Below are 8970 nucleotides of genomic sequence, written 5' to 3'. Positions count from 1 at the left end.
GTTGAAGCTGAAACTCCAATACTTTGGCCACCTCATGCAAAGAGTTGACTCATTGGAAAAGACCCCAATGCTGGGAAGGATTGGGGGCAGGAGGAGAAGGGAAAAACAGAGGATGAGATGGCTGGATTGCATCACTGACTCGATGGACATGGGTTTGGTTAGACTCCGGGAGCTGGTGATGGACAGGGAGGCCTGGCGTGCTGTGATTCATGGGTTCACTAAGAGTCAGACATGACTGAGCGACTGAACTGAACTGAACTGAAGATATCTTTCTGACAGTTTTTCAGAGTCTTCAATGTGCAACAGAGATAATTTAAAATGAATAACGTTGCTGTTGTGTCGTTTGACAAATACTTTAACAGACATTCTTTAAAGGGCAGAGCCGAAATGTTATTTCACTTGATGGACTCTAGACTTTAATAAAACACAGACAAATATATGGAGACAACTCTAATGAAAGTTAATAGAAACGTCTGTATTTGTAAATCATACTAAAAACGAGAAAAATGTTAGTTACTCCGTTGTGTCCTACTCTTTGGGACCCCAGGGACTATAGCCTGCCAGGCTTCTCTGTCCATGGGAGTCTCCAGGCTAGAATACTAGAATGGGTAGCCATTCCCTTCTGCAGGGGATCTTAGGGGAAAAAAAAGAAAAAAAAAAAATTTGATGTAATCATGCTAACATGTTTATACACAAAGACGTATACTACAATGAGACTACATACTCAGTAATAGTAATAGAGAAAAACTGTCATGTCAACACTATCAGGATAATTTCTAACTGATTAACAATATATATAAATATTTGAGGATGATATTATTTTAATTTTTAAAAATAGACTAGGGTAAAGACATATTCAACAATATAAAATAAAGTGGAGCTCTGGTTCTGAATTTCTAAATTTCCTGGAAGCCTGTATCATTTTCACTGAACTATATTTTAAAACTTGACACAGGGGAAGAAAAGAAAAACAAAAAACAACCAACCACTTAACACTGTTGAACTTAGATTAGCACTAATATGATTCTTGTAAACATTTTGGAAAATACAGAAATAGGATGAAACTATGTCTGTGATGTGAGCGTGGAGTGGACTGGAAATGATAAGACCGAGGCTTGAGTGATGAAAACCCCCACTCCCCAAACCCAGCATCTCTCCTAAACACATGTGAGTGTTGTCAACTACAAACTGGCACTTGCCAAGAGTATTGCCAGCAACCGAACAACAACAAGGGCGTTTGTCATCTGCCTCTGTGGAAAATGAACCCTATGGTGCTTCAAGTGCTGACTTCAATCGCCCCTGAGGGAGTTCAGGTTGCATTGAGGCACTCTGCTCCAGGGAATCTGGTGGAACAGGTCTTTTTTTCAGGAGCTGATTTCATGACCCCAATCCTTGCATCTCTTCATATCTGTGTGGGCTGGGGTTAGTCACTTAGTTGTACTCTGTCTGTGGGCATTCTCCAGGCAAGGATACCAGAGTGGGTAGCCACGCCCTCCTCAAGGGGATCTTCCCAACCCATGGATCAAACCAAGGTCTCCCGCATTGCAGGCAGATTCTTTAGCATCTGAGCCATCAGGGAAGCCCCTTCACATCTAGAAAAGCACTAAATCACTGAACGGTGACATCAGCTCCTCACGACTGGCAGAAAAGCTTTTCTAAAGTAAATGCTTGACTGCACTGAACTCCCCCTTCACTAAAAGCTTATATACTGACCTTCCCCGCTGCCTCTTTAGTGCAGTCTCTCAGAGTTATCTGAGGTGCTGTCTCCTGGGTTGCTGTCCTTATTTTGCTCTAAATAAAACTTAACTCACAATTCTCAAGTTGTGTGTCTGTTTTAGCCAACAGTGTTCATTGTTCAAAGGGAAGAGAAACCAAGATGATAAAGAGTTTCCCACTAACTGTGATAGTTGCGCATATCCCTCAGTTTTTCTTTCCAAGACCCTTTTTGAAGACAGAAAAAAAAAAAAAAATAAAAGAAATGCACTGGAATCTCACAGAAGCACCTGAACCAGTGAACATCTGAGGTCATGGGATAAGAAGTCCATGGAAAAATGCGTTATCACTGTCAGGTATTTTAGCAATATTATGAAAACCGTGATCTCAACCTACTATGAAAAATATCATTTTATGCAAATTCTACTGCTTATATACCTCGCATGATCTGGAAACTAATAGTACATTTAATAGTAAGTTTTTCTTATCGATATAGAGGCTAGTCATTGTACTTTCTTCATTTCTGAAAATTTTCTGAAAAACTGCTGAGTTCACGCTACTTTAAGGGCATTTTAAAGTCCTGTTCTAAAGAACTGAATTGCATCCACATGTAAACTCATCATGGCATTTCCCCTACTTCCCTAGGATCCCAACACCGAACCACATTCCAACGGGAGTCTCAGACACCTGTGTTCATCTCTCACAAAGGGAATATATTCACCAGTTGAAAGTCACTAATTCATGTCGAAGATTCATCAGGACAGAAAGAAGAAAAGGCTGTGGGACACAAGCGAGAAGCAGGCTAAAGAGCCGTTCTTCACGATTATAAGAAAAAAAGAAAAAAGTGGAAGTTGACAACAAATCCCCAGGGAGAAAAACTGGAATCAGAGAAGTAAAGGTTTGCGGATTCTCAGTCCAGGCATTTCAGGAGGAAAAGCAGACACAGCCCCAGACCCGGGACAGGACGTTTACCTGAGAAGCTGCCATTTCCTCCTCCTCTTCCTCCTGCTGTCTCTTCTGGGGATATTATGCAGCAAAAACACGTCTACGTATTGAGAAAACAGCATCCACACAGCTCTTTCACCTGCAACTGCTGCAGTGAAAAAGAAGAAAGAGTTTTCTTGTTTCTCTCTCCCTTTTCCGAGCTCTTTGTTCACTTTCTCTGTTCCTGAGCTGTAGTGGGTTATCAAGATGAAGCTGATATGATAATCACATCCTGGGTTTGGTGCTCATTGTCCCCACTCTCTTTGCTGACTACTCCTGCTATTTCTTCTATTTTTCACATTAGAGTGAGCAGGCCACAGAACAATTCACAAGAGAACATGGACCCAACTTCCAAGCAACCTGACTCTGACTCTGAGGACGTTTAAAACTATGCAGGAGGCAGACCTTTCAAGAGCCCTGAGCTTGAGCCCTCAGCTCTGCCTGCCCCAGAGCTCTGGAGGGAGGATTTAGGGCGGGAACTTCTAGAAACAAAGAACCTCAGCCTGATTCCCTGGGGAGGGGCTCTTTCTCGGATGGGTGTGGCCTGTGCCTGTGCCCTTGGAGGAGGGGAGGGGAGGGGTGAGTGTTTGGTGGGAATCACCTGGGGGCCCTGGGTTCCTGCAAGGCTTTGCTCTCAGGATTCTAGGAAAGATGGCCTGAGTCCTTAGGTTTTTTGTTGTTTTTACTCCCTTCTGTAACCTGGGGACACTGGTTTTCACAAAATGATTTGCACTGTGAACACCTCTGTGCAGGTGGGGGGCCTCCTACTTCAGAGACAAGGGGCCTGGAGGTGTTTCCATCACAGCTTTCTTTAAAAATAAACCAGAGGCAGCAGTGGACTTTGGGTTAACAGTCTATGGGCAGGGACAGATGCCTTTCAAAATGATGCCCTAAAAGCTATCTGATGACCAACCAAAGAAATAATGATCAGTGTTATGTCATTAGTGAACTTACCCATAAATTAATCCATGAAAGGGATTCTCTGGTGGTTCAGATGATAAAGAGTCTGCCTGCAAATTAGGAGACCCAAGTTTGATCCCTGGGTCAGGAAGATCCCCTGGTGAAGAAAATGGCAACCTTCTCCAGTATTCTTGCCTGGAGAATCGATGGATGGAGGAGCCTGGAGGGCTACAGTCCATAGGGTTACAAAGAGTCAGACATGACAGAGCGACTTCAATTTCACTTTCACTTTCAACACAGCAAAATGTTGCTGCTCTACCTCATGTTTGTATTTCTAGGTTTTATGAATCATCTGCCACAGTTTGTTCTCTGCTCTTTTTAAATAGCTCTATTCTCTCACATCTTTCAGGGATAACTGACTAAGGAAAAATTAAATAGAGGAGCATATCCATTTTTCTAATAGTGTCTATTCTAAAATGTATTCAGTGTGCATGTACCAGTACCAATATCTTAGATGATTCAGTTTCACAGCAGAAATGAGAGTAAGGTACAGAGATTTCCCATATACATCCTGTTCCCACACATAGACAATCTCCCTACTTATCTTTCCCCACCTGAAGATACCTTTGTGGCACTGATGAATCTACACAGACATTAAGTAAAGTTTCTAGTTTCACCTCATGTTTCTCTTTTAGGGATGTGTACAGACATCCTGGAATGTGAAGTCAAGTGGGCCTGAGGAAGCATCACTCCAAACAAAGCTAGTGGACATGATGGAATTCAAGCGGAACTATTTCAAATTTTAAAAGACGATGCTGTGAAAGTGTTGCATTCGATATGCCAGCAAATTTGGAAAACTCAGCAATGGCCACAGGACTGGAAGAGGTCAGTTTTCATTCAATTCCAAAGAGAGGCAATGCCAAAGCATGCTCAAACTACCACACAATTGAACTCATCTCACAGGCTAGCAAAGTAGTGTTCAGAATTCTCCAAGCCAGGCTTCAACAATACGTGAACCACGATCTTTCAGATGTTCAAGCTCGTTTTAGAAAAGGCACAGGAGTCAGCTATCAAATTGACAACATCTGCTGGATCATTGAAAAAGCAAGAGATTTCTGAAGAAACATCTATTTCTGCTTTTTTGACTATGCCTAAGCCTTTGACTATGTGGATCACAGTCAACTGGAAAATTCTGAAAGAGATGGGAATAACAGACCACCTGACCTGCCTCTTGAGAAATCTGTGTGCAGGTCAGGAAGCAACAATTAGAACTGGACATGGAACAACAGACTGGTTCCATGTAGGAAAAGGAGAACGTCAAGGCTGTCTATTGTCTCTGTCATTATTTAACTTCTATGCAGAGGACATCATGAGAAATGCTGGGCTGGAAGAAGCACAAGCTGGAATCAAGACTGCCGGGAGAAATATCAATAACCTCAGATATGCAGATGACACCACCCTTATGGCAGAAAGTGAAGAACTAAAGATCCTCTTGATGACAGTGAAAGAGGAGAGTGAAAAAGATGGCTTAAAGCTCAACATTTAACAAACTAAGATCACGGAAATTGGTCCCATCACTTCATGGCAAATAGATGGGGAAACAGTGGAAACAGTGACAGACTTTATTTTTGGGGACTTCAAAATCACTGCAGACGGTGACTGCAGTCATGAAATTAAAAGATGCTTACCCTTTGGAAAGAAAGTTATGACCAACCTAGACATCATACTAAAAAGGAGAGAGATTACGTTGCCAACAAAGGTCTGACTAGTTAAGGCTATGGTTTTTCCAGTGGTCATATATGGATGTGACAGTTGGACTATAAAGAAAGCTGAGCACCCAAGAATTGATGCTTTTGAGCTGTGGTGTTCGAGAAGACTCTTGAGAGTCCCTTGGACTGCAAGGATATCCAACCAGTCCATCCTCAAGGAGATCAGTCCTGGGTTTTCATTGGAAGGACTGATGTTGAAGCTGAAACTCCAATACGTTGTCCACCTGATGCGAAGAACTGACTCATTGGAAAAGACGCTGATGCTGGGAAAGATTGAAGGTGGGAGGAGAAGGGGAGAACAGAGGATGAGATGGTTGGATGGCATCACCAACTCAACGGATATGAGTTTGAGTTAACTCTGGGAGTTGGTGATGGACAAGGAGGCCTGGCGTGCTGTGGTCCACGGGGTCTCAAAGAGTCAGACATGACTGAACAACTGAACTGACTGACTCTATGGGTCTGGGCAAATTTATAACTTGTGTCCACTACAACAGTTTAACACAATGATTTCTTGGTCCTGAACTCAGGGTATTCATAGCCCCTCCTTTAAAACCCATGGCAACCCCTGACCATTTTAATCTCTTCTACATTCCTGACTAGATTCTCAAGTGGCTCTGTGGTAAAAAATCCACCTGCCATTGCAGGTGACCCAAGTGATGTAAGTTCAATTCTTGGGTAAGGAATTCCCTGGAAAAATAAATTACCACCGACTCCAGTGTTCTTTCCTGGGAAATCTCATAGACAGAGGTACCTGGCAGGCTACAGCCCATTGGGCCCCAAAGACTCAGACACAATGGAGCACATAAGAACATTTAGCTACACCAAAATACCATATTGTAAAAATCATACTTTTTGTAGCATTTTCCGATGGGCTTCCTTCACATAGTAAAATGCATGGAATGATCGTCCATGTATTTTACACCTTGAAAGTTTAATACAAAAAAGCTTAATATCTGCACTTCTAGCCTGCTTATTAAATAGGTTCACCAATAACATTTTCTAGATTCATATACATATATAGGATTAATACCATATAGGTTAATACCTTATTTTCACGAATGTAGAGATTAGACCTGTGGACACAGCGGTAGAATGAGAGGGGGCCCAATTGAGAGAAGAGCCTTGACATTTATTCACCACAATGTGTAAAACAGGTAGCAGGTGGGAAGCTGCTCCACAGCACAGAGAGCTCAGCGCGGGGCTCTGTGATGGCTAGAGGGGTGAGACGGAGGTCGCGGGAGGGAGGTTCGAGACAGAGTGGGTGTGCATATAACTATGGTGATTGATGAAGTTGTCCAGCAGAATCTAACACAACATTGTAAAGCAATTATATTCCAAAAAATATATATTCATCTCAAAAGAAAAAAGAAAAACCAGACATAACGCAGTGCTTAGGAACCCCCCTGACAGTGCGGGGCCCTCGGGCCTCATTCCTGGTCCAGGAATACCCCACGCGCTCTGGGAAGAGGAAGCCTGTGCGCCTCAGCTGGTGAGGCTGGGTGGGGGTGGGGGCGACTTGGTCCTTTAGATGGGCACGAGGCAAAAGAGAGAGGCTCAGCATCGCTAAACAATAAGAAACGCAGAGCAAACCGACAGGGACACATCACCTCCTGACCGTCAGAGTAACAACTAGCAGAAAGCCCACTAATAATGTCATAAACGCGGAAGAGGCTTGGAGATCAGGGAACCTCCTGAATGGCTGGAGGGAGTGTAAGCGGGTGCAGTCACTTGGGAGGACAGTGTGGAAGTTCCTTAAAAAACATAACCTCCTGACATTTAAGGAAATGAATTCCCAGAACAGTAGACAAAATAGATTAATTGACAAATTTATAAGATTTGCAGTTTTTAGTAAATCATCTGCAATTCTGAAATGACCAGTTGTGAACTAGAATTTTTAAATTCTTTAAGTAAATGTGTATGAATAAACACACACTCGCATGTTCCTTGTGTTTCTCACGGCTAGCGTTTATACCTTCAGATATTTATTTATTCTATTCAATGTATGTTATATAAATTATATAACATATATACTTTCAGATATTTATATATTGCCTTCAATGTATGTCACAGCCATGAGAAAACTGTTCCTTTAATCCAAGGCAAGAAACATATGGTAAGAATTGAACAGGGTAAAATATTATAAATCTTAGTTTAGAATTTTACGATCATGGCTTTTTTTTTTTTTTTTTTCTTTTTTTTTTTTCATCATGGCTTTTAAGTATTCTTTTGACAAATGTTAAATTTACATTTGCTTAAATGAGCCCATGAAAAGTCTTACTTAGCTCAATAGAAGAACAAAGGACAACTGAAGCAGGTGAGTTCATGACTCTAGGTCCTGAGAGAATTCACAGCAAGCTCTGAGTGAGGTCAAGGATAGAAGTGAGCAGAGAAAGAGGCAGTAATTGGGGTTCAGGTTTTTATAAGAGGCCTGGGTGAAGTGCTGTGGGCTCCCCAGGCTGAATGTGGATGGATCCATTCAGACCAAAAGGACTAGGATTTTGGTGGCTCTGTGAGGGTGGCATTGAAGGGGAGCTTGTGAAGTAGCCCTGGGATTCAGCAAGCCTGCTGGTCTAAGGAAGGGGGTCTTCTGGTGCAAGTGCTCACAGGACTGGCTGGTGTGAGTTCAAGGACCTGCAGGCTGCCTGCTGCCCAGACAGATGCTGAGGCAGCAACAGCATGGAGCAGTTCAGGGTAGCTCTCAACATTACTCTGTATGATCCTTCTTATTAGAACCATCACAATGTCCCTGCGGTTAAAGAGGGGAAAAGTACCATGGAGAAATGATGGGAAATACATGATCTAATGATTTGAAACTTAAGGGCAGGAAGGAAACTAATTGTTACAGACTTCACCCATCTATGCTACCAAGAGTTTCTCGTTAGGTATTCTTTCCTGCAACCTTCAATTGCTAGGCTAACACTTCATTCATTACATACCAACATTTACACAAGAAAACATTCAGTTTTATTGATTAATATGTATGCTTATCACACACAGAATAAAACCTTTTACACTCCGCTATGAAACTTTGCTTAAAATATAGATTATAAGCATAAACAATGATAATCATTCCCCTGATACAATGATCTGAGAACTACGATTTCTATGTTTACAAAAGGGAGGCTATTCATTTAAGAAAACGTACACTAATTACATGACTTCTCTGGGAAGGGTTTTCCGTACATTTCGAGGGTAGCAGAGATGTCTTTAATTGAAATACGTCAGCTGATATTCATGACTTCTGTTCATATTATAAAATACATCAAGATTTTAGTGAACTGTCATTATATTTTACTTTAAAAGCAAGTGATGTAGCTATTGAAAATGGACATCTTACTTTAATCTGTGGAATTATTCCCTGAACACTTACATCATGGTCACTTACAGGGATGTGTGACATGAATGACAAACACCACCATTCAGATGTTCACTGTACATGTTACATTCCTGTGTCCTTAATCTTATAATGGAGAAAAATGTAAATGTTTTCTTCCTAGATAGAAGGGCTTCTCTCATCTTTGAGGTAGCAACCATCAAAAACATAACTTTGCATGCACACTAGAAATGAAGTGTAGCATGGAGTAATTTGAGAATTCAGTTACAT

This window comes from Dama dama, chromosome 4 (assembly GCF_033118175.1).
Source record: "Dama dama isolate Ldn47 chromosome 4, ASM3311817v1, whole genome shotgun sequence".
Lineage (NCBI taxonomy): Eukaryota > Metazoa > Chordata > Mammalia > Artiodactyla > Cervidae > Dama > Dama dama.
Note: the sequence above shows the minus strand (reverse complement) of the source record.